The sequence below is a fragment of the Hordeum vulgare genome, chromosome 4H (assembly GCF_904849725.1).
Source record: "Hordeum vulgare subsp. vulgare chromosome 4H, MorexV3_pseudomolecules_assembly, whole genome shotgun sequence".
Taxonomy (NCBI): domain Eukaryota; kingdom Viridiplantae; phylum Streptophyta; class Magnoliopsida; order Poales; family Poaceae; genus Hordeum; species Hordeum vulgare.
This window is the reverse complement of record NC_058521.1, coordinates 332,123,040-332,148,247: the sequence shown is the minus strand read 5'-3', so window position 1 is coordinate 332,148,247 and position 25,208 is coordinate 332,123,040. Positions and strand designations below refer to the sequence as shown.

Genomic DNA, 25,208 nt, shown 5'->3' with positions numbered 1-25,208 from the left:
TTTTGCATTCCTTCTCGTCAGGTGGTCCGTCTGACCAGGTGCATAGATGTGTCGGGTCACACGGCCATGCTAGTTAGGATGATGTCAGTAGCCGGTTACCGCTAGTACCCAGAGTATACAGTGGAGGAGCAGTACCGGGATCTTAATCAGAGTTAGTACCTGTGCACTGTTAGGGTATTCCCAGATTACCCTGGAGCCGAGGAGTCGATCCATTGGTCTTATGGATTGGGGGTTACTGTTGACATGGCGGTACAAGATGCTGCCTATTCAATGTTGCCCATCATGAGAGCCAGACATGCACTGCTGCAGAATTCAGAGTTCTGCTATGTTCCCGCCTCTCAGCCAGGAGAAGAAGGATACCTCAGTGGGGTCTACTTTGATTCCTCTATGGAGGATCCACTGCTGCAATCCACCACTGAGATGTTAGAGAATAGAGACAGGGATGCTCGTGCCCTTCGTATGGAGCTCAATGCTACACGTGCCCGTCTGTGGACGGCTTTGAAACAGCTGGAACCTGTAGTCCAGACACGGTACGGAGATATGGAAATGTTGAACCCTGTTAGGACCCATCTTCCAGCTCACTGGCCTGCTATAGGAGGAGTTATCCCTCTTCGGGGACCTCTACTACCACCAGTCAGGGGACCAAGGCCACACTCGTGTCCTTACGGTTCCGAGGGGTCTCAGGCTCGAGTATTTCCTGATCCGCAGGTTGAGCTCCCAGGCCATGGAGGCAACCTTTATGAGATGTTTTATGTGGATGCTTGAACCCTTGAGTGGAAGAGTAGTATGGTAGTAGTTATACTTCCACAGTCCTGTGTGTTTTGTGGAGTATGCTTATGTCGTAAGATGAGTTCTGGAGGCATAGATAAATAATGTATAGGAAGCTTGGAAAGCCTCTGATGAGTAGTATCATCTTTTCAGTAGTTTGCTCTTCGGGTTGAGGTTGTACTAAACTATGTAATGGTGTGTATGAACCATGTTGTATATATAGCAGTTGCTTGTTACCATGTTGTTCGGATGTTCATTTCCGCATTCCATGTGTTCAGTGCATTCTTAATCCATAGCTAGTATTGATGTTGATATTAGTCTAAGCTGTGAGTTTTTTTGCCAGGATGGTGTTCACCAGGTTGAACCGTGCCCCTGCCCATGAGCAGGGAGAGGGTAGTCACGCATCGCAGGAGGAATTGCCTCACCCGCCTTCTCTGGCGGAAGTTATGCTCGAGGCGGAAATAAACAAAAGAGATACCAACCGTCTGCTAGAGCGTATTGAGCAAAATACGGCTCGTCAAACGAGGAATGATGAACTGTCCCTCAATGACTTCGTGAAGCTGAATCCCTCGAAGTTCCATCACTCTGTTGATCCTCTCGACACTGATGACTGGTTGTGCAGTATATCGCGCAAGATTCGCTCTGCAAATGTTTCTGAGGCCGACAAGGCGACCTTTGGGGCGTACTTTCTGGAAGGACCCGCCAATCTGTTGCGGGAGAATTTTGAAGCTATGCGTCCTGCCGGACCAGTAGCCACATGGGCAGACTTTAGTGCAGCCTTCCATCTGCACCATATTCCAGAGGGTCTGATGGACCGTAGGAGAGAGGAATTATGTGCCTTCACCCAGGGAAAGTTGACCGTGGATGCTTATAGCCGCGAGTTCGGTAATCTCGCTCGCTATGCAACTGAAGAGGTGTCAACTGATGCCAAGAAGCAAGAAAGATTCCGTAAGGGTCTGAGCCATGAACTTCGTCGTGACCTGCGCCTTCACGAAATGTACAACCTTTCAAGCTCTTGTCAACAAGGCGATCAATGGCGAGACCGGTCATACCGAGTATGAAGCCACGAAGAAGCATTCCCGTGACTCTAGCTCCTCATCTGGTTCCGTGTTTCCAAAACGTAGGCTATGGGTCCCAAATAGTTCTCTACCGCCAATATATACACCGAGGCCATCCTATGTGGCGCCTCAGGCGAATCAGACCAACCCTCCAGCAAAGACCTATGGTGGTCCAGCTAGCAATGATGCACCATGTGCCAATCAGGTGATCTGTTACAAGTGTGGAGAACCAGGGCACTATTCACGAGAGTGTCCCCAGAATATAGGTGCCAAGCAATCTGGAAAGTCCGTTGGGCAAGGCAAGTCGGGCAAAGCTTACTATGCGAAGCCAACTCCTGCACGTGGCCGCGTGAATTATGTTTCAGCAGAAGAAGCTGTAGAGGATCCCGACATCATATTGGGTACGCTCCTTGTCAATCATCACCCAGCGTCTATTCTTTTTGACATTGGGTCATCTCATTCCTTCATTTCACAAAGGTATGCACAGTTGCATAACATGTCCTTTTGTGATATGCCAATTCCATTGGTTGTTCAAACCCCTGGTAGTAAGTGGCAAACCTCCAGGATAACCTATGGCAATGAAATCCTAGTAGACAGACTAGTTTTTCTAGCATCTTTGATAGCCCTGAAATCTTCGGATATCAATATCATTCTGGGTATGGAATGGATGTCAGCCCACTATGCCAAGATTGATACTCATTCTAGAAATGTTCAACTTACCCATCCCTCTGGTGAGATAGTTAATGTCTCTACTCGAGTTGCCAAATGCCAACTCTATTCCCTCAATGCCAATCCTCTTCCAGAACTTGAAGACATTCCAGTAGTCCGTGACTTCCCGGATGTTTTTCCAGAAGACTGCCAGGAATTCCACCTGACAAGGATGTAGAGTTTGTGATAGAGCTTGTTCCGGGAACTGTTCCAATAGCAAGAAGACCTTATAAGATGGCACCCCTGGAGCTAGCCGAACTTAAGAAGCAACTAGATGAGGCCTGGAATAAAGGTTTCATTCGTCCTAGCTCTTCTCCTTGGGCTTGTCCCGTCCTCTTCATCAAGAAGAAAGATGGAACGGACCGGAGGGTTGTAGATCATCGACCAGTTAACCTGGTCACCATAAAGAACAAGTATCCGCTCCCGAGGATCAACGATCTATATGATCAGCTCGCTAGATCCTCAGTCTTCTCCAACATGGATTTGAGGTTGGGTTACCATCAAATCAAGATCAAGAACGGGGACATTCCAAAAACAGCTTTTGTCAGTCATTATGGCCAATACGAGTACACCTGTCGGGACCCCGATCCTAAGCCATAGGAATCCACCCTGTAACACATCGCATCCCTTTGTGGTCTCACACACGGTTAACTCCACGGCTGCAGCCTTACCTTAGCCGGGACCGTTTGCGTCTTTTGACTCATGTATGCGATAGTGTCACTAGCAATCCAATGTCAAAGAACCCGGATCGACATGTCTAGTCATAAACCAAAGTGGCAGTTCCGCACAAGGACAGGCATACATGACCCAACAAAGCAGGTGTCGGTCATCAACGAACGTAGACGAGTCGTAGCAAGCTACAAGGACTCCATTACGTCGCGTGACATTTCCCCAAAGGGGACAGACACAGCAGCTAAGAAGGACACATGCCGGTCAACCAATGTGTCCGGAGCAGTAGCGAACTACCAAGGCTCGTTGGATCACAAAGGGGCATTTCCTTGTAAGGAGTGCTACTAAAGTTCACGACTAGGTATTCGAACCCCATACATATCAAGTAAGACACACGTACGCATGGCATACCGATATGTATAGATACATCGATGGCATCACAACATAACCATAACCATACAAGCTTTATTTAAGAAGCTCGGAAGAGCCACACACATAATATTACACATTAAGGGTCTCACGACCCATAATAGCAGTCATAGAATACAAGCCAGCGGAAGAGTTATAAACTGTCTGGGTATAGACAGGGCAACTAGTAGGCACGTGGCCTGACTATACTACAGAGCCGACGTAGGGCCAGATCGTAGCTGGGACACCAGCTACTCGTCGTCGTCGATGTCTACGAAGAACCCTCCATTAGGGTCATTAGCAACCTCTGCAACATTTATTAAGCAAACATGAGTACGAAGGTACTCAGCAAGACTTTAGGAGAACTAACTACTCATGGAAGGTATCAAAAGGTATTGTGGGGTTTCATGCGGGAAGCCAGCATTTGACTCGTGGCTAGACAGCTTGCTTTTTGAAATTAGTTTTGACAACTTGATTTCTCGCACACGAGTCCACTAACACCACAACAATACCCTATCGTGGAATCATTCCGTCTCCATACGGAAATGCCGTCCACGACACTCACGCTTATCTTGACAATTTTATGAGTAGCCATTGAAGTTATCTATGAACAACATATGTCTCCAAGTAGTCCATATCCGCGGACGCGGCCATTCGAATAGATCATAACCCTGCAGGGGTGTACTTCGTCACACACGCTCTTGCCACTTATCGCCATGTGCTCGTCATGCACCTCGGCAACCTTCAAGCGGAAGCCCAGCGAGGGAGTCGGCCACGACCGTTAACCACACAAGTACCTAGTCCAGGTTTATCGCCTATCTGAGAGTAACCCGTACGGAAGTCCGGCCGAGGTTTCCGCCACGGCCTCAAACGATGTGCGCAGGGTTCCCAAGCCCACCATCCGGGTGCCACTTGGTACACCGTGCCACTGCCTACCGCATCACGGCCCACCTCTCAGGTCAGCACAATGCACGGCTTCGAGCATTTCTATAAACACCAGAAACTACTTGCAACTCCTGGACCGAGTACTACGCGATTAATAGGCCGAGCGGGGTCATATTTCAGGGTCCAGCATGTGGTAGTATCTAGTCTTGGATTACATACACAGAACTCAGTTCCTAAGGACGGTTCCAATGAAACAACCCGCCATGTACTCCTACACAGCCTTTCACCGGTACCTTTACCAAAACAAGTTCAACACACAACCTTTGCTCACCAAACACATTCCACATTTCTGTTCATCTCCCAGATGACAGACCATACACAACTCTCTAAGCATAGCATGCATAGCAGGATAAGGCACATCATAGCTCAAGAAACTACCAGATATGCTAGGTTGCAAGGTTCGGCTATTTACTGTGACAAGGTTAAGTCATGCAAAGGAAGTGGGTCCAACTATCGTGGCAAAAGCAGTTGAAGCATTTGATCCTAATGCAATAAATAGGTGCAGGAGCAAGAACATAGGAGTTATCGGGATGATCAAAAGGGTTGCTTGCCTTTTTGCTCAGAGGAGGAACGATATCCGTCAGACGGATATTCGGTGGAATCCGGGGGTGCGAAGCCTACCGAAATGAATGGCAACATTCAATAACAATCATATGCAATCAAAATGATGCATGAGCATGGCATGAGAATGCAAAGTGATAAGTTATTATAATCAAGATGTTTTAGGTTTAGAGTTTAGTTGAATCACATTCGAATAGTAATTCAAACGGGTATTCTCGGATACCGGTTTATTTGATTCGACCTGATGCTCAGAACAACCTAATGTTAACCTGCATGAAATGTCATGTTATGGTACTGATTTATATCTAGGGCAGTGTGTGATCATTGCATTTATAATGAAATTTGGATATCTTTGCAAATTCCATTTATAAAGTGATTAAAGAATTGAATTATTCCTTATTTCACAATTTAGGGTCCTGTAACTTTTTCAAACATAGTTGAAAATAGCATAATCAGAATCCTTGAATTTTTCTGATACTTTTTCATATATAATTTATTTTCATTGGAGTTACAGATTAATTTCTATGATTTTGCAATTTTTAGCAATTTCCTGAATTAGTTTTAAACTGGAAATTCCATTTATTGCATCAGGCTGACGTCAGCAGGTCAGCCGACCTGTTCAGGTCAAACCTGACAGGGGGGGCCCACTGGTCAGCCTCTCTGGGACTAATCCCGCGCTGACCAGCCCTAACTGAGGTTTGACTTGGCCTTGGGCCCACTTGTCAGCGAGTGATTAAGTCACTAATCGGCTGGGTTAGCTTGCCACGTCGACCTCCACCGACGGCGAGGTCGTCCTCGCCGGCGGGGAGCCTCCGGCGACCACCAGCACGGCGGAGGGGCTCGGAAACGGCGCACAGGGGGCCAAATGCTGCGCGGAGAGCACCAGAGGAACGGCACGTCTCCCGCAGCTTCATTTCTGCGCCTAGCCGGGGCTGGTCTGGCCGGAGATGACGCCGGCGACGAGCTTGGTGGCGGCCAAGGCTCGGGCGTCATCGGGGTGTTTGAATCAGAGGGATCTACACTCGGTTCTTAGCTGCTACGGCATCTACGCGTCGTCCTGGAGCTGTTGGTGCCCTCGGAAGGACGAGCTGGACATCGGAGGGCTACCGGCGACGAGCGGCAGCGGCGGTCCTCGTCGGGCTCCGGTGAAACTAGGGCTAGAGGAGGGGATCGACGGGGAAAACTTAGGGGAAACGACCGCATGCTCACAGGGAGTGCAGAGCAGAGCTTAGACGGCTCGGGGAAGGCCTGGGGGCGACGAATCGACGGGAGAGGTCCGGCGGCCGGAGGAGGAAGACGACGGCGTTGCGGGCGTTGCAGGGCTCGAGGAGGCTTCGGCTTCTGCAGAGACGACCAGGGCGACGATGCAGAGCTAATGGCGTGCTCTGGGAGGGGATCCTATGGCCAGGGGCACGGGCAGCTCGAGCTCGAGCTCGGCTCTAATGGCGGCAGCAGGGAGAAGGAGGGGATCCGGGAGGACGGGAAGAACCGAGGCGGGGAATGGATAGGGGAAGCTCTGGGGAGCTTATCCCCGTCGTCTCCAGCGCGAACCGACGGCCAGGCAGGCACGCAGGTGCGTGGCCGCGCCGGAGGAGGCGGCGGCCACCTCCTACTGCCTACTGGCGCAAGGGAGGGGACGAGCGGGGAGATGGGCCGAGCCAGGCTTGGGCGACAGGTAAGCTTTTTCCTATTTTCTCTACTTTTTGTTTTTTTGTTTTGCTATTTATTGCTTTGCTAATTAATTCAGCTCCAAAATAAAAGTAAAAACTATTTTAGACCTCCTGAAATATTTATTATAATATCCCCACTCATTTCCAAGACTTTCAACATTTTTGGAAAATTATAGTTTCTGATTTCAATTTTTAAATTTGAAACGAGTAGCTTTTGCATTTATTTAAAATGCTTAAAGTGTCAAGAAAATAGTTTTCTCCAATGCTCATTTACTTTCATGATTTATCAGAAAGTTTGAACATTTCTTGAGGCCATTTTGGGTTCATTGATTTTGAACTAGTTGAAATTTCCTTTAATTGAAATGGTGGCTAGGGTTTCGAGTTTTTCCTTTGCCACTTTGTTGTTTTTGTTGAAACTTCTTAGATGCAAATGCAAAGAAGACATGAGCACAATGCTATCTTGCTTAAGGGTTAGGGATGTGACAACACCGTCATGTCCTTCGGTTTAACCAATGCCCCAGCCACCTTCTCTCGCTTGATGTATTCAATCTTCATGGAGTATTTGGATAAATTCGTCGTGGTATACCTCGATGATATTCTCATCTACTCGAAGAACGAACAAGAACATGTCGAGCATCTAAGGCTGGTATTGATGAAACGTCCAGAGCATCGCCTTTATGCCAAGTTTTCAAAATGTGAATTTAGGTTACCATAAGTGACCTATCTAGGCCACGTAATCTCTGGCATGGGTATTGTTGTCATTCTCGAGAGAGTTCAAGGCGTCCTTGATTGGACTCAACCCGAATCGGCTAAGCAAGTTAGGAGTTTTCTTGGACTGGCGAGATATTGTCACCGCTTTGTCGAGCATTTCTCCAAGGTTGCGAAGCCTCTAACTGAACTCCTCAGGAAAGATAAAAAGTTCGAGTGGACACCACAGTGTGAGCATAGCTTTCAGGAACTGAAAAAAGCCTGACTTCCGCACCTGTGTTACTACCACCGGATTTTTCTAAGGACTTTGTTATCTATTGCGACGCCTCGCGACAAGGATTAGGTTGCATTCTCATGCAGGATCGTCATGTGATTGCATACGCATCTCGACAGTTGCGTCCACATGAGGATAATTATCCCACACATGATCTTGAGCTTGCAGCTGTAGTTCATGAACTTAAAACCTGGCGACATTACCTTCTTGGTAATCGTTGGGAAATATTCACTGATCACCAAAGTCTGAAATTATCTTCACCCAGCCGGAATTGAATCTCAGGCAAAGACGGTGGGTTGAGTTGATCACAGATTATGACTTAGGGATAACTTACACCCTAGGGAAGGCCAATGTTATGGCTGATGCACTAAGTCGTAAGTCTTATTGTAATAATTTGATGTTACAACGAGGTCAACCACATCTCTATGAGGAATTTCGGAAGTTAAACCTCCACATAGTTCCTCAAGGATTCCTTTCTAACCTGGTGGAGAAACCTACTCTTAGGGATCAAATCATATCTAGCCAAAAGAGTGATAAGGGTATATCACGGATCAAGGAGAATATTATTAGTGGAAACGCTAAAGAATTCTCCATGAATGATCAAGATGTTGTGTTCTTCCAGAATCGTCTAGTGGTTCCTAAGAATCCACATCTAGGGCAGTTGATCCTTAAGGAGGCTCATGATTCTCCTCTCACCATTCATCCTGGTAGTACTAAGATGTATGAGGACCTACGCCATAGGTTTTGGTGGACTAGGATGAAGAGAAAAATTGTTGAGTTTGTTGCTAACTACGACGTTTGTCGTCGAGTTAAGACAGAATATCAAAGGCCTGTTGGCACCTTTCGACCTTTAGCTATTCCTGAATGGAAATGGGATAAAGTCGGTATGGATTTCATCACTGGATTTCCGAAGACCAAGAAAGGAAATAATGCCATCTTTGTGGTCATTGACCGTCTCTCCAAAGTAGCTCATTTTATTCCAGTTTGTGAGAGTATAATAGCCAGCCAGCTAGCAGAGTTATATATCTCTCGAATAGTGTCTCTTCATGGTGTTCCTCTGGAGATTAACTCAGACCGTGGAAGTATTTTTACTTCTCGCTTCTGGGAATGTTTTTAGAATGCCATGGGGACTCACCTATCTTGTAGCACTGCGTTCCATCCTCAATCAAGTGGTCAAGTAGAAAGAGTGAATCAAATCCTAGAAGATATGCTCCGAGCTTTTGTTCTATTGTTCGGCATGAATTGGGAGAAGTGCCTTCCATTCGCTGAATTTGCTTATAACAATAGTTATCAATCAATCTTGGGCAAAGCTCCTTTTGATGTTCTCTATGGACGAAGATGTTGAACCCCTCTTAATTGGTCAGAAACCGGAGAGAGGCAACTCTTTGGTCCGGATATGATCCAGGAAGTAGAAGAGCAAGTTCGCATTATGCGTGAAAAGTTGAAAATAGCCCAGTCCCGTCAAAAGAGCCAATATGATCGTCATCATAAGTTTGTGACCTTTGAAGTTGACGAGAAGGCTTACCTTCGGGTTACACCTCTGAAGGGTACCCATCGTTTCGGTATCAAGGGCAAGTTGGCTCCTCGTTACATCGGTCCTTTTCGCATTCTTGCCAAACGAGGAGAAGTTGCCTAACAGTTGGAACTTCCTCCGCATCTTTCCAAGGTTCATGAAGTATTCCACGTCTCGCAACTCAGACCTTGCTTTTCGGATCCTATCCGTGAAGTGGACCACGAAACGCATGATCTCCAAGATAACCTTTCATAGCGAGAATACCCTATTCATATTCTTGATCAAGCTGAGCGTACCACTCGACATCGAAACCTCAAGTTTCTTAAATTTCAATGGTCAAATCATTCTGAAAAAAGGCAACATGGGAAAGAGAGGATCGTCTACGACTTGAGTATCCCGCGCTATTCCCGACGACTTCCAAATCTCGGGACATGATTCTTTTCAGTGGGGGTGAGTTGTCACATCCCTGAATCCCTAATAGACTTTAGCAAGATTGTGCTCATGTCTTCTTCATTGCGTCCAAGAAAATGAAATGAAATCAAAAGCAAACCCTAGCAACTCTATATTCAAAAGCAATTCAAATTTGGTGGCAAATTAATGAACCCAAAATGGCCATCATAAAAGTTCATCACTTCCGATAAATGTTGAAAACAAAATATCAGGGGTGAAATTTATTTTGAAAATGCTTTTGGCATTTTATTTTAAATTCAAATGTTAGTGAAATCAACTAAATAATTGATTTCAAATAATCCAAAGTTTCCAAAAATGTTGAAAACTTTATATGTGTTTGGAAATATTCCAAATAACACCCTAGCGTGTTTCAATCTATTTTAGGAATAGTTTGGAGCCAAAAATAAAATGAAACAAAGTGAGAAATGCTTTAACCGAAAACAGAAATTAAAAAATATAGAAAAAAACTTACCTGTCACTCACCCTTGGACCAGCCCAGCTCGCCCTGTCGTCTTCCTTGTGCATGTCTGGCCGCCGTTTCGTGCTAGCAAGGAAGGGATAACCTCCCGCGACCTCCTCCCGAGCTCATCCTCTCCTCATTCCTCCCCCTGTTCTCTCCCCTCTTGGTCACCATTAGAGCTCGAGCTGAGCTCGAGCTTGCCGTTGCTCCAGCCCCTCTCCCTCCTGCCTGAGCTGCGCAAAAGCATCGCCATAGTCCCCTGAAGTTCTCCAGCTAGCTGCTCGACGCCGAGAACACCTGAGACGTCATGACGCCATCATCTTCAACCTCAGATCCCCGGAGCTCGCCGCCGTCGTTCTCCCACCTCAGTCCTCTTCCGAGCCTGATCTCGACGCCTCTGCAATCCCAGTTAGCCCAGGAAGATTTCCCCCACGTTTTCCCCTTCGATCCCGTGGTCTAGGCCCCGATTCCACCGGAGCCCGATGAGATCCGCCGCGGGAGCTCGTCGCCAGTAGCTCTCCGGTGATCGGTTGGTCATTCTGAGGCCACCGGTAGCTACAGTGCATCGCGTAGATGCTCTAGGATCCCAACCCCGCGTGATTTGCCCTCGGATTCGATGACCTCGTCGCAACCCAAACTCCGGCAGCCGCTGAGCTCGTCGCCGGCATCATCTCTGGCCATATTAGCCCTGTTCCTTGCAAAAATGGAACCGCGCTCGAACAACCGTTCCTCTGGTGCCTTCCGCCTTGCGTTTAGTCGTCGGAATAGAAAACTCGAGGCCCTCCGCCGTTCTGGTGGTCGTCGGAGCCTCGCCGCCGATGGGTTTGACCCCATCGCCGGTGGGGTTGACTCCCCTGAGTCACTGGCAAGTGGGGCCAGCCACCTGGTTAATTAAGTTTAATAAAAATAAAAATAAAGAATTTGTTAAACCCTAAACAGTCACTGACATGTGGGTCCAGCTCTATTAATTACCTAATTAAGTTTAAACTTAATTTAAAGCTGCCAGAGTCACTGACCAGTGGGTCCCACTCGTCAGATTTGACTTTCAAACGGCCAGCTGACGTGTTGATGTCATGCTGATGCAATAAGTCTAATTCTCGTCTTAAAATAGTTCCAGAATAATTTCAAAACATTGGAAACTCATAGAAATTTGATTATAACTCCAAATCAGACAAATAATATATGCAAATTCATCCGAAAAATTCAATGAAGAGAATGGTGCTACTTTCATGCATGAAAAACAAAGTTATGAAACAGCATCAGGTCAAATCAATAAATTATTAAGATAAATATGCCATTTCAAATGATATTTGAATTAGGATTTCAAACCAGATGCAAATTAAGGTTTCACCAACCACACTGAATCATATCACCCTTCATTTCATGCCATGTTCATGCATCATGATTTTTGCATATGATTGCTATTAATTGTATGTTTTTATTCGGTAGGCCCCACCCCTCCGGATACGACTGATTATCCGACTGACGGATATTACCCCTCTGCTGAGCAACAAGGTAAGCAACAATTTTGATCATCCCGATAAATCCGATGTTCTCGCTCCTGCTCTTATTTATTGCATTAGGTCAAAATGCTTCAAATGCTTTTACCACGTTAGTTGAACTCATTCCTTTGCATGACCTGTCTTGGTCACAGTAAGTAGCTAAAACCATGCAACCTAGCATACCTGGTAGATGCTTGAGCCATGATGTGCCTTATCCTGATATGCATGCTATGCTTAGAGTTGTGTTTGGTCTGTCATCTGGGTGATGAACATGATCGTGAGAATGTGTTCTATTAATAAAGGTTGTGTGTTGAACCTGGTTTGGTAGAGGTACCGGTGAAAGGCTATGTAGGAGTACATAGCGGGTTGTTTCATTGGAACCGTCCTTAGGAACTGAGTTCCGTGTATGTAATCCAAGACGAGATACTACCACATGCTTGGCCCTGAAATATGAGTTCCGTGTATGTAATCCAAGACGAGATACTTTGTTTCTGGTGTTTATAGTCATGCTGGAGGCCGTGCATAGTGCTGACCATAGAGGTGGGCTATGATGCGGTAGGCAGTGGCACGGTGTACCAAGTGGCACCCGGATGGTGGGCTTGGGAACCATGTGTACATCGTTTGGGGCCGTGGCAGAAACCTCGGCTGGACTTCCGTGCGGGTTACTCTCAAATAGGCGGTAAACCTGGACTAGGTATTAGCGTGGTTAATGGTCGTGGCTGATTCCCTCGCTGGGCTTCTGCTTGAAGGTTGCCGAGGTGCATGAGGTGCACATAGCGATAAGTGGCGAGAGCGTGTGTGATGAAGTACACCCCTGCAGGGTTATGATCTATTCGAATAGCCACGTCCGCGGATATGGACTACTTGGAAACATATGTTGTTCATAGACAACATTAATGGCTACTCATAAAAGTATCAAGATAATTGTGAGTGTCGTGGATGGCATTTCCATAGGAAGACAGGAATGATTCCATGAAGGTGTATTGTTGTGGAGTTAGTGGACTCGTGTGCGAGAAAACAAAGTGGTCAAAACTATTTAAAAACGTAGTGCTGTCTAGCCAAGAGTCAAAGCTGGCTTGCTGCATGAAACACCACAACCCCTTTGTTGATACGTGAGCATGAGTAGATAGATTTGTTCTAAAGTCTTGCTGAGTACTCTTGTACTCGTGTTTGCTTAATAATTGTTGCAGAGGATACCCATGAGCCAACATGTGGGTTCTTTCTAGACATCGATGATGACGGGTAGTTGGTGTCCCAGCTACGACCTGGCCCCTTTCAGAAGGGATATGTAGATAGTCAGGCTTTATGCCTTATCCTTTCAACTGTGTGTACTCATACAGCTTTTATGCTTCCGTTGGTTTGTATGACTTGTTTGTATGACTATGAGTGTCGGGTCGTGTGACCCCTGCTTGTATGAACATATTGTGCAAGACTCTTCCGAGTCTTCTAAATAAATGTCGTGATGTTCTATGGTTATGTTGTGATGCCATTGTTGTATGTATGCATATCTAGTATGTCATGCGTACGTGTGATGCACTGTGATATGTATGGCATTCGACACCTAGTCGTATGCCTTAGTATATTTCTATACAGAGAAATGCCCCTTTGTGATTCCACCGAGCCTTGGTAGTTCACTACTGCTCCGGACACATTGGTTGACCGGCATGTATCCTTCTTAGTTGTTGTGTCTGTCCCTACGGGGAAATGTCACGCGGTGTAATGGAGTCCTGGTAGCTTGGTACGACTTGTCTACACTCATTGTTGACCGACACCTGCTTTGCTGGGTTATGTATGCCTATCTGTGTACAGACGAGCCACTTGAGTTTATGACAAGATATGTCGACCCGGGTTCTTTGACATTGGAATGCTAGCGACACTAATGCATACATGATCAAAAGGCCCAAACGGTCCCGGCTAAGGTAAGGTGGCAGCCGTGGGGATAACCGTGCGTGAGACCGCAAAGGGATGCAATGTGTTACAGGCTGGATTCCTATGGCTTAGGATCGGGGTCCCGACATTTGAAAAATATTTAGTTAAACCATTTGAGCTCCAAAATTAATGATTCAAATTTCTACAGGTCCCTAAAATCAAGGTTTATCCAGCGGTGTGCTTTGCACATTTTTCCAAACAACTTTTATGATGTATTTATATTTAAATACATATTTGGGTGCTTCTAAACCCCCTTTCAAAAATCCTAGAGGATTCAAATCAACTCCAAATGGAGTGATTCCAATTTCAGATCCTTCTTATATCAGATCCTATTTTTGAAGCCTTGGTCAACATTTTTGTATGACTTATTTCTGTTGCCATAAATAAATAGCCCTCTTTTGCGATTTGTCCAATATTAGAAAATCCATAGAATATTCACCTCAACTCCAAATCCAGTGAAACAACTTTCTAAATGTTTCTAAAATTGCTCTTTGTTAAATAAGTGTCTCCACTCATTTTTATCATAATGTTTTCAGTAGGTTTCTTTTACCATCAGCTATTCCTCCTTTCTTCCATTCAAAATTCCCTGATGATCCAAATCTCCTATAGCAAGTTTCAAGTATTTTTCTTATGACCAGATAGGTCCAAGGAAAATATAACATTCCATTTTTGTAGCATTTTGTTTCTGATTGTTGTTGGCTTACTGTGTTGTTTCCGACTTTAGTTGACGGAGTAGACAAAGTACTCGGAGTTTGACCAGAAGACCTTGAAGCCCCAGAGGACTTATGTGATCAATGAAAAAAGCCCTTTGACCATGTTTGAGCATATATTATATTGGATGCTAAGTAGAACAAATCTTTCTGTTGCATGTGATCATAAGTATCGGTAAATCATTGAAGTGATATTCCCGATGGCTCCTCTGGAGCACTTGCATTTTGAGCATGATCCTATCACCTGTGAGGGTCACGCTAATGTCATGTTGACAAGTAGAGCTAAGCATAGTGGAAGAATGAGCATGATGATGTTATATATCAAAGGTTAATGAAAACCCCGTTGGGTGCCACTAATGTCCCAGGGTGATGATGAGTTAGGTGGCCACTTTTGGTGAAGTGGTGCACGGGGTATTTTGTGTGTGTATGGTTTCGGAAATGGGAATAGATTTATGATGTGTCGACCGTCCCAACCTTACATGTACGACCACGTTACCCCTTTATGGGACGAGGCTTTGTTGATTACTCTGATCGACACTAGCAAAGAACCACATTACTAGTGGTGGGAGTGATGTGTGGCACTCTCATGATGGGGACGTACCAGGTAGGGCGACTATGTCGTTTTACGTGTTTCGGGCACACCGTTGGTCCCCGCATGGATGATACTATTCAGAGTCGTTGCTCATAAGACGTACATCATGTGGGTTGGGTACCAATCGAGTGGATCTCTTTGTCTAGTAAAGTCAGGGGAAACACATTGAGCGGGTACTTACCTCGGGTATGTTATATACCGTGAGTCGTGGATGACACGGAAGTTTCCCGGATCTTGTGGGCACAGCGTACAACCTCTACAGAGTGTAAAACTATTCAAATAGCCGTGTCCACGGTGAAGGACAGTTGGATAATCTGGCTTAAACTACGTCCAGCTGTTTCCGCATAAACCAAGTGTGAGTGTGTGTGTGTGTGTGTGTGTGTTTAATGGTGATACCTAAGAAAGAGTTGATATGACCAAGTTTGGTGACTTGGCATATCGGGTGAACCCGGAGTGTTCAACCCTTGACAGGTATATTGATATCTGTAACCTGCTCTTCTAAATACCACCTAGCTTATGTTGCACACACATGATCATGTTTATTTATAGTTAAGATGCTATCCACCAATACTTCATATTACTTGTTACAATACCAACTACATTTTCCATATCATGGGTTGTTTGCGAGTACATTCAAAGTACTCATTGGCTTGCCACTGGTTATTTCATTGACTAGGTATGAGAGAACATGCTATGGTGAATAGTAACTTGGTGATGTTCTTGCGAGCTAGGACGCTTCCCAGTCAAAATGCATGTAGGTTAAGCCTGATGGCATTGGTTCACGCTTTCGACCAATATTTCCGCTATTAGTCCAGTTTGGTGTGTTGGCCCTCAAGGCCCTATATGTGTAAGACTTGACCGATAAGTTCATTTATTGTATCAAACGGTACGTATGGATGTAAGCCTCTTAATATTCAGTATATGTGTGTTCGGTGAGCATTGATCCCTGGGATCACTGAGCACGTTCGTTCGGCAATCTCAACTTGTAAGTCGGGGTCCCCACACATGTTCACTCATCATGCCAAGTCATCTGACTTAGATCAAGTATCACACCATCATCTATCTCACACACAGACACACCAAGTTGTGAAAACTTATGGACGTAGCGCAAGAACGGTCATCCAACTATCCTTGACCGTGGACACGAATATTCAAATAGTTTTAAATTCTGCAGAAGTTGCACGATTTACCCACAAGACTCGAGAAACTTCCTTGTCAATCCACGACTCATTGTGTTTTCCATACCCGAAATAAGTACCCGAATAATACTTTTCACATGACGATACCAACCAAGAGTCCACTCGTTGGTGCCATCCATCATGATGTACATCACAGGTATCCTCCACGAGGGAACACAACGGTGTGCTCGGTGTGTGTGAAAATAGCCCATGGTCGTCCATTCGAGCACAACCTCGTATCAGGAGTGACCACATCACTCCTGCCACTAATAATGCAGGCTCTCAGCTAGTGCCGACCACAGTAATCAATAAAGCCACACCCCATAAGGGGTATCGTAGTCGTACATGTAAGGTTGGAGTAACGGTCGCAACTTAAACCAATTCGTTTTCTAAAATAACACACTGACTTTCCTCATACCCAATTCTTACTCAAGTGGTTACCAAGCTCAGCACCATCTTCCTCGGTCATTAGTGGTACCCGACGGGGTTTTCGAAAGGTCTTTGAAATCATTTCCTTTCCGACACCATGCATGTTTCCCATCCCATTTGCTTGGCAAGTACTTTAGCATCCTATCTACTTCCCACCCACACAACCCCCATAGGATGGTAGGGTCATGCGCAATGCAAGTACCAACGAGGAAATATAAGAGACAACCCACCAAAGGGATCAATGATTGAACATGATTCAGATGCAACAAAGTAAAGTGCCATATGACATGCATAAAATGGGTTCATGGTCATGGTCAAAGGGGTGCTTTCCTAGCTCAACAAAGTCCACGGGGTCTTGAAATCCTTCTTTTCAAAGCTCTTTGTCAACCACACAATATACTCGTTGCAATATAATGGGCAAACATAAGGCTACAACGAAAACATGGAAAATATAACACTCGGAAAAATGTTAACCTATTTTTGTAAAATACTAGAGTCAGTATTAGTACTTCAAAAATTATTAGGTTTTAGTTTTTAAGTGTAAAAATTTAAGAAAAGGAATTTAACAGAAAGTTAAAATGCTTTAACAATGTATTTAAATAAAACAATGTCTACATCTCTTTTCAAAAATTGCACAAGGGGCACTCTTAGAAATTAGAGTTACTTGATTTGGATTTTTATTTTAGCCAAAGGGAATTTTGGAATATTGACAAAAGGGTCAAAGATAAAAGCTAAAGTGCCTTTGCGCCAGAGCCAGCATAGCCGAGCCGACCCAACCAGCGAACCTAGACCGAGCGAGCTAGGCGCACCGAACCATCGGGTTTAAACCTAATGCGTGGGGCTGAGCGGTCAGTGGCATGAGGAGAGAGGGGGAGAAACAAGAGGCTAATGGACAGACCCACTGGCAAGCCATCGTCAACCTCCAGCCAAGGAGGTGGCGGCACTTACCGGTGGTGCTCCGGGGCACGAAGAGGAGAAGTGGGTGCAGGAATGGGCTCAGGAGGTCGCTTTGTTCTTGATGAGGTCGAGGGAGGTGCTGGGGTGGCCGGATTCACCGGTGACGAAGGGGCCGCAGTGAAAGAGAATCGGGCGAGCTGCAATCCCAAGTTCCCTGCTGCAATCCATGTGGGAGAGAGGGGGAAACGCCAGGGAGGCAAGGGAGGTTTGCAGGAGAAGAAAGGAGGGCCGGAGAGCGGTCGTACGTGGAGATCATCGGTGGCCCGCCACGGCAGAGCTCCAATAGATCTCGACCACAGAGATCTCGAGGGGAGGCTTGGGTGGTTCTGGCACTCGATTGAGAGATGGATAGGGAGTCTAGATGGGAGAGAGGATCTCGGCAAGAACTTATATAGCCACGCGTCGGTGCATCGTGGGCGTGGTCACCGGAGTTGGTTAGGGAGGTGATGGAGGCCACGGGAGGGCTCAGTTTTGAGCTGAGGTTGCAACTGGGAGTCTTCTATGACCGAGGGAAGCAAGAGGGAAGGTGGTGGTGTGCGCGCGTGCGAGCTCACGCATTGGTCGAGCAGGGCGGCATCGGGCACATGCTACAAGTGGTGAGAGATAGAGAAGCGGCTCCCGACACACTGGCATATCGCGGACACCGAGGGGACTCGACTGGCGCGAGGGGAGGGGATCGAGGTGGCCAGGGGATGTGCATGGAGCAAGTTCAGCGCTCGGATGTCCTGTAGCGCGCTCTAGTGTGTGCTTTTGGCCGGCATGTTGATGGCCTTGACGCGCTCTGGCGCAGCCACTAGTGCCCTTTATCTACAGGGGGATTATACAAAGGGGGAGAGAGAATGGGATGCTCTGGAAGCTAGCCAGGAGAGAGAGAGAAGAGAGAGAGAGAGAGAGGAGAAAAGAGGTTGTCCAGATGTAATGCCCAATATGCGATCCAAACCTTATTTTGGCTCCACAGACTCGACAAGCAGAGAAGCGCATCTCGCCGTTTTGCAAGAAGGGATATTGTTACAAGTACATGTACAGAAGAGATGAGTATATGAAATTGGCTTACACTCGCCACAAGCTACATCATTAACATTTCAATACAAAAATACATTCAAACATCATGTAGAAGAGGAGGGTCCGACTACGGATGAAATCAAATGATGAAAGATGACGTCCATCCTTGCTATCCAAGGCTGTCGGCTTGGAACCTATCCTAGATAGATGAAGAAGAAGAAGAAGAAGAAACCAAAAAGAATAATCATCACGCTCACATCAAAATATCACTTTACCTGTACCTTCAATTGTTGTTGTAGTAATCTCTGAGCCACACGGACTCAACGATCTCATTTCCAATGGTATAAAGACTAGCAAAGCTTAACGAGTAAGGTATGGTTAAGTGGTGAGGCTTCAACAAGCACTAAGCATTTATTTGAGTGGCTAACTTACGATTGCATGAATAAGAGGGGGTGATCTATGCATAATCAGACATGAACTAACAATAATGTCGAAGTGATCTTGAACAACTATTTACGAGTCAGACATACACCCACCGTGTTCTCTCTTGGATAAGAACTCACGAGAAGAGACAATCACGGTTACACACACAGTTCGCATATTTTAATTAAATTTACTTCGAGTTTGCTATGAGTAGGTGTTAAACAAAGTTTCCAAGTTGCCCAATAACCACGGGCACGGCTCTTAGAAAGATTTTACCCTGCATAGATGCTCCAACTAGTCCATCACAAACTACCACAAGCCACATTGGAAACCTCGACCACGGAAAACGCATGATCTCCTCGGATTCCTGGTGGAAACCCTCAACCTGGGTGATTTATATCAGTCCTCCGTACATGTACCTTATCCGTCATGTCCTGGCAACAAGATACGTTGCCTTGGGTTGGCCCTGCACAATACTCTATTTAGGACCAGCACCATCGGCACTGGACCTCCCTGTATTATGTTGAATTACTCCTCGGGTTCATGACGCCCTATGTTTTAATAACGATGATCAATATTATTATGTTGGGGAAATATAGTACCAATGTTGGGCCTTGCCAGACGAGTTTTATCCCAAAACAAAAATCTAGGGACTAGGGGGTCCCTATAACAACCCCAAGCATGTTAGGAGCGCTCAATTATGAAACATAACACTGGTACAGAAGTAACTAGGGCGGAAAAGATGGAACAAAACACCGAGCTAGAAGGCCAAGACTTCCACCTTTTACCAAGTATATAGGTGCATTAAATTAAATATCAATTGTATGGTGATATGACAGGAAATCCCTGTTTTCACATGGAAGCAACAGAACCTTCAACTAGCAACGCTATAAGAAGGGCTGAGCAAGCGGTAACATAGCCAAAGAGAGGTTTTGCTAGAATGTGGAGGGATTAGAGACTTTTAGTGGTAATGTTGGGAGGCTGACATTCACGTGGTAGGTAGCGAGACATAGCTATAGAAACGAGACAACTAGCATAGCAATGATAGTAGTGATATCTAGGGAAATGATCATCTAGCCTCTGATCCCGCTTGGAAGAAGAACGAATCCGTGAAGCAGACGAACCAACGTAGTCGAATGAATCCTCACACTTCGAAGTGGTTCCGAACTCTATTGAGAAGAAATAATTTGGATACAAACAATCAACACATGATAAACACCACAACATATTCATGACATGATGTGCAAGCAATTATGATGCATGTCCACCTAATTATGCACGACATGACAAAACACAACAATTTATCAGTACATATTAAATGAAGTTCAATATGCAACTCGTTGCATATTGACCAAACTCCACATTTGAATTATTTAGTTCACCACCGTTTAGGTACTCGACAATGTTAAATGTTGTTAAACATGGCAAGACGTGAAGCATAAATGAACTACACTATCTAGGCATTTTAAATGAGGTCAGAAACAACATATAGCATTTCCGAAATGACCTCATATGTTAATTTAAAAAAAACTCCAGATCTGAACTAAACACATTTTATATTTATTAAAAAACAAAATAAAGTGGACCATGTGATTCTACACGTATTTCTAGTTGATTTACATATATAAATTATTTAAACAGGTCTATGGTCCAAAAGATATGAGAAACACAAGATAATATGCCATGAATGCAAAATGTATGCAAATGACGGTCACAAGCATGTTAAAACATGATGAACGAGATATTGTGAAACTACATGAAATTCTAGGCAATTTTAATTGAGGCCAGAACAAGGAATATCAGTTCCGGAAATCCCCATATGCCAATTAAGATTTTCGTAATTTTCTACCTATAACACAATTTTTTAGTTTTTAAACAGCAAAATAAATGTCACCAAGTTATCCTACACATTGTTCTAATCAAGTTACATATATGAAACATTTTAATCGAAGCTACGTTAATTAGTTATGAATTAAATCATTTCAACATGGCATTTGTGCAAATTAAGTGAAAAGAGCAAGGTAAATATCTTAAACACATGTGAGAGTTGGATATTATAAATCTACACGAAATTCTGAACATTTTCCATGTATAATTCATTTTAATCAGATGAACGTTAAATAGATATTAACAATTTTAAAACAGTGTTTTTTTAAACTATGCATGGCCATTAATAAGTGTTATATCTCAGTGCAGAAAAATACAAATCTGGCTCAAAAAAGAACTAACTTGGCTCATGCGGGTGTGTATATGTCTGTGCAAATAAATAAAAAACCTAGGCAAAATATTAGTGCACGCGGGAATTGAACCGAGAACGAGCTAACCAGCTGGGCTTCGAAGCTCTTGTGGATAAATAGAGCGGCAATCCTAATTAACCTCTATATACGAGAATAGATCTAGGAAATGCTGAAGTTTCAGTTATGGGGCTCACGACAGGGAGACAGAGGCCAGCGGCCATGGCAATGCTGATATTGGATAGCTGCACGAGAAGGAGTTGGGCACTGCTGGGCCTTGGCACTGGTTGGAACGGGTGGGTCCACGCGGCAGGGCATGGTCAACAGCCGAGCTGCTGCTGCCCGTTGCCTCAAGAATAGACGCAACATCAGGTCATCGCGATGCAGAAGAGGATGTCACGGGCGTCATGGCAATGGGGCCAGGAGGAATCAGGCGCATCCGAGGCAAGGGTTGCGGTGGAGCTCCATTGGGGCGGAGACAAAGCGGGGCAGTGCATTGAAGCTTTGGCCATGGTTGTGTTCCTAAACAAGAGACACATGGAGAGGGGAAAATTGAGAGAGAGAGACAGTGAAAGAATTAGAGGGAGGGAGACAGGACGGAGAAATAAAGGGGTGGTACGGGCCTGCTGGAGGTGATCACCGGTGTCAATGGATCTAACAAGGTCCATTCTCCAATGAGGCGAATGACAATGGCGAGGTGGGAGGCGCACGGCAGCAGCGGCGCTCGGGCACGCGGCCCTGGTCTTCTGGAGGAGAGGTGGCCGTGGCTTGGACCTCCAGCAATGGCGCTTTTGGCTTCGTCTCGGAGGCCTCGGGATTCTCTCGAGCGTGTGTATAAGATCATACAAGGAGGTGACGCTGAGCACTGGTTGGCTGCGAGGGGATCCCGAGGGAGGCTCTGCTTGGGTGGATCTGGAAACCGAGGCAGGACGAGGGAGCGGCGGAGGCGAACAGAGAGACGGATGGGACTGGGTAGGCTAGGATTAGTTCTAGATTTCATATATAAATAGTAGGGTTTGGCTATGTTTAGACCCTCCAATCTTGATTTGGTGGTCGAAAAAATTGGTTAGAAAGTCCAAATGAAAAACCGACGACGGTTTGAGTATTATAGGGTTGATCCGGACCCAACAATCATGACCGCTCGGTTCGGGTCCACGGGGAGTTTATGACTAAGTTGCGGGGAGGTGGGGTTATTGTACAGATAGGCGAGACATGAAAAGAGAGGAAAAACAGGCAGCCCGGCGATAGAGTTTAGAATACCGAAACATGTGCAATTTGACACGCTATAGTGTTGTTTAACGGTTCGAGTATGAAACGGACCCCGATTGCGACGAAATTTGGCAAGGGATCTACCTATATGATAATAAGATCGCACGCCAACTTTCAACCCAATTAATGAAAGTTTTATGCGCACTTTTTAAAACAATATTTTAATGACGTCGCAGCCGCGTGTTGTCACACCTTGTTTTCACTTTGCCTATCCTCTTGTCCTTTCGAATTTGGATTTAGTTAAAACTTTTTAAGCAAATGCTATGAGTGCCATGATTGACATTGATTGTATGTATGCTTGAATGTGTGGATCTAAAAATAATTTTTATAATATAATATTTTCATAAAAATCCTTTTCCCATTTTTGTTAATTCAAAACCTTGCTATGGGGTTTGCATTACAAGTCCCTGATTTCAAGGGGGTGCCTTCACCCAAAGATTGTATTTTGATTCTAGAACTATTATAACTCTCTAAAATCATAAAATATTTATTTTATAAAAAAAGTTTCTATTTTATTAGCATGTCCTTTTCTAAGGCCAGAAATCATATTTCTGAGGGGAAAATTATTTTTCTACCTTAGAAAAATCTAACAAAATTTGGAGATACTCAAAGGACATATGGTTTCCATACATAAGATTTTCAACCCCTATTTATGTTCAATATATCTGAGGAAACCTTTGAAAACCCATTCTGTCTATTTTGACCTTTTGAAATATTTTCAAAGAAAATATTCTCAATAATTTCCCAAAAAGTGCGAGCATGCTCCCCAAGCTACATTTGATGGGCATACCGAATTTCACCTCATTCCAAGGTGCCTGGTTCACCAAATAATCTTAAAACCCTTCCTGTCTAGAATCAAATTGCACGCACTCTACATAGCAAATTTTGTCTAAATGGCCTAAACCTTTGCAGGAGTGCTTAATACCCAAAATGAGGAGATCGTGCAAATAATTGGATTTGTAAGGATTAATTTGCTCATATTTTCTTTTAATAAAGCAGAACTGTCCATTTGGGTCGTTTTCAAGTTTACACTACAAAACTTGTCCAATGGAGCTCAAATAAGGTAGAGCATCCTAATTTTGCCTAAAACACAATCCTGTTAACTTTGAGCATCATTGGTGAAGGTTAGCTGCCCCAAACCCAAGTCAAACACCTTTAGCCAGATTGGTCAAATAGCATCTAGCACTCTGTACACACACACCCTTCACTCCAAACTCGTTGCACAAACTGCCAGCACCACTCCTCAACTTTAGACGAGTGGCCCCTTACTAGTTCAAAGTAAGTGATCCAAAAACCCCAATTTAGCTCCTCGTACAATGCTGGCAGAACCTCTTTAAGAACCCCCCCCCCCCTTTGACCAGCACTGCTTCTTTCGTTTCCTAGCAACTGGAGGGCATATAAACCACCCCACAGACACCCCAGACAAAGCCAAAGCAGGCCAGACCGCACCAGCATGTTGTGGCATGCCAAAGCTGCGCTCTTGACACGCTACAGAGCGCACCCGAGGCTAGGGAGGCCAGCCCGGGCCGGTTCTCACCTCCCCACGATGCCTCTCCTCACCCCCAACAAAGACCCGACTCAGGGCAGCCTCAGGGCCCCTTCTCCCCACTTTCCATTGACGCAGGCAACGTGTGCCCACGCGAGCCCGATTCGGTCAGGAGGACGCAGCCCCGTAGCACGCCTACACAGCCTCCCCCGCTCCTGCCGTTGCGTCTGCGAAAGTCCTAAACCACGGTCGTAAACCGTGTTTTCGGCCACGAGTCCTCTCTCCCTCTCCTCCAGCCGTGGCTAAAACCACCGGTGCTCCCCCACTCGGTGCCCCATCGCCAGCCAATAAATAGGCCTACCCCCTCATTCTTGCACCTCACACCTTTCCTCCCCTCCTCAAGTCGATCCCCTAGAATACCATTTGAGAAAGGAGAGCCCCGGTGCATGAGATCAACCGAGGCGCCGCCCCGTCGGAGCTCCATCGATCTCGGGCTACATGTCCGCTCTCGAGCTGCTCTCGCCTTCCTAGTGATCGTAGTGAGCTCAGAGATCTTCTCCACCACTCCCTCGAACTTCTCTCCGCTCGGAACACCCTCCTCCACCACAACCCTAAGCTCCTCCACCATGGTCTCGTCGTCGCCGGTGACGCAGGCCCTCCCCGTCGTTCTCTCGAACCCCACCAGGTAGGCGGAGATGCCACGAGCTTGTTTTTGTGCTTAGTTGGCAACGAGGATGTCGGAGTCGCCGCCGGCGTGCCTTCCCTCTTCTCTGTCTGGAGATGGAAGACGACCTCGACAGGGGGGTCCCACCTGTCGGTGGCCAGTCTCTCCCCCTCTCCCCCTCTCTATCGCTGACCACAGGGGCCCGCGTGTCACGCCTGTGCTGGCTGGTTGGTTGGTTGGCTGATTGGCCAGCTGGACTAGCCGAGCTCCTGGCCGAGCTAGGCCAGGGGCTGAACCCCTTTTTCTTTTATTTTAAAATTGGTTTTTAGATTATTCCTACAGGATAAATATGTCGCTGGGTTGCCTGTTTTCCCTCTCATCCCCGCCTAGCCCCTGTGGACAATGCATCGACTCTGCCTGCAACCTAGTCCGGAAACTCCTCCCGGACCCGAACACGGCGGTTGTAACCGTTAGGTCCGGATCAACCCCATAGTACCGCAAACCATCTTCGATTTGTCCATTGGACCCCTAACCTATTTAACTGCGACCATTCAATTACGATCGAAGGGTCCTGAGGTAGTTTCTTTTCCCTATATATAGGCCACCATATATGAATTTCAGATGAGACCCTAGCCCTAGCC

At 45.7% G+C, this 25,208-nt stretch overlaps 1 long non-coding RNA gene across 1 annotated transcript; it reads right to left on the bottom strand.

Annotated features, from left to right (window-relative positions):
* Window positions 1-19,696: 19,696 nt before the first annotated feature.
* Window positions 19,697-22,462, bottom strand: LOC123446457. The gene is made up of 2 exons (XR_006631359.1): window positions 21,346-22,462; window positions 19,697-20,083 (listed from the first exon to the last, which is right to left on the bottom strand). It is a non-coding gene; the product is annotated as an uncharacterized LOC123446457 (long non-coding RNA).
* Between the last annotated feature and the right edge of the window lie 2,746 nt (window positions 22,463-25,208).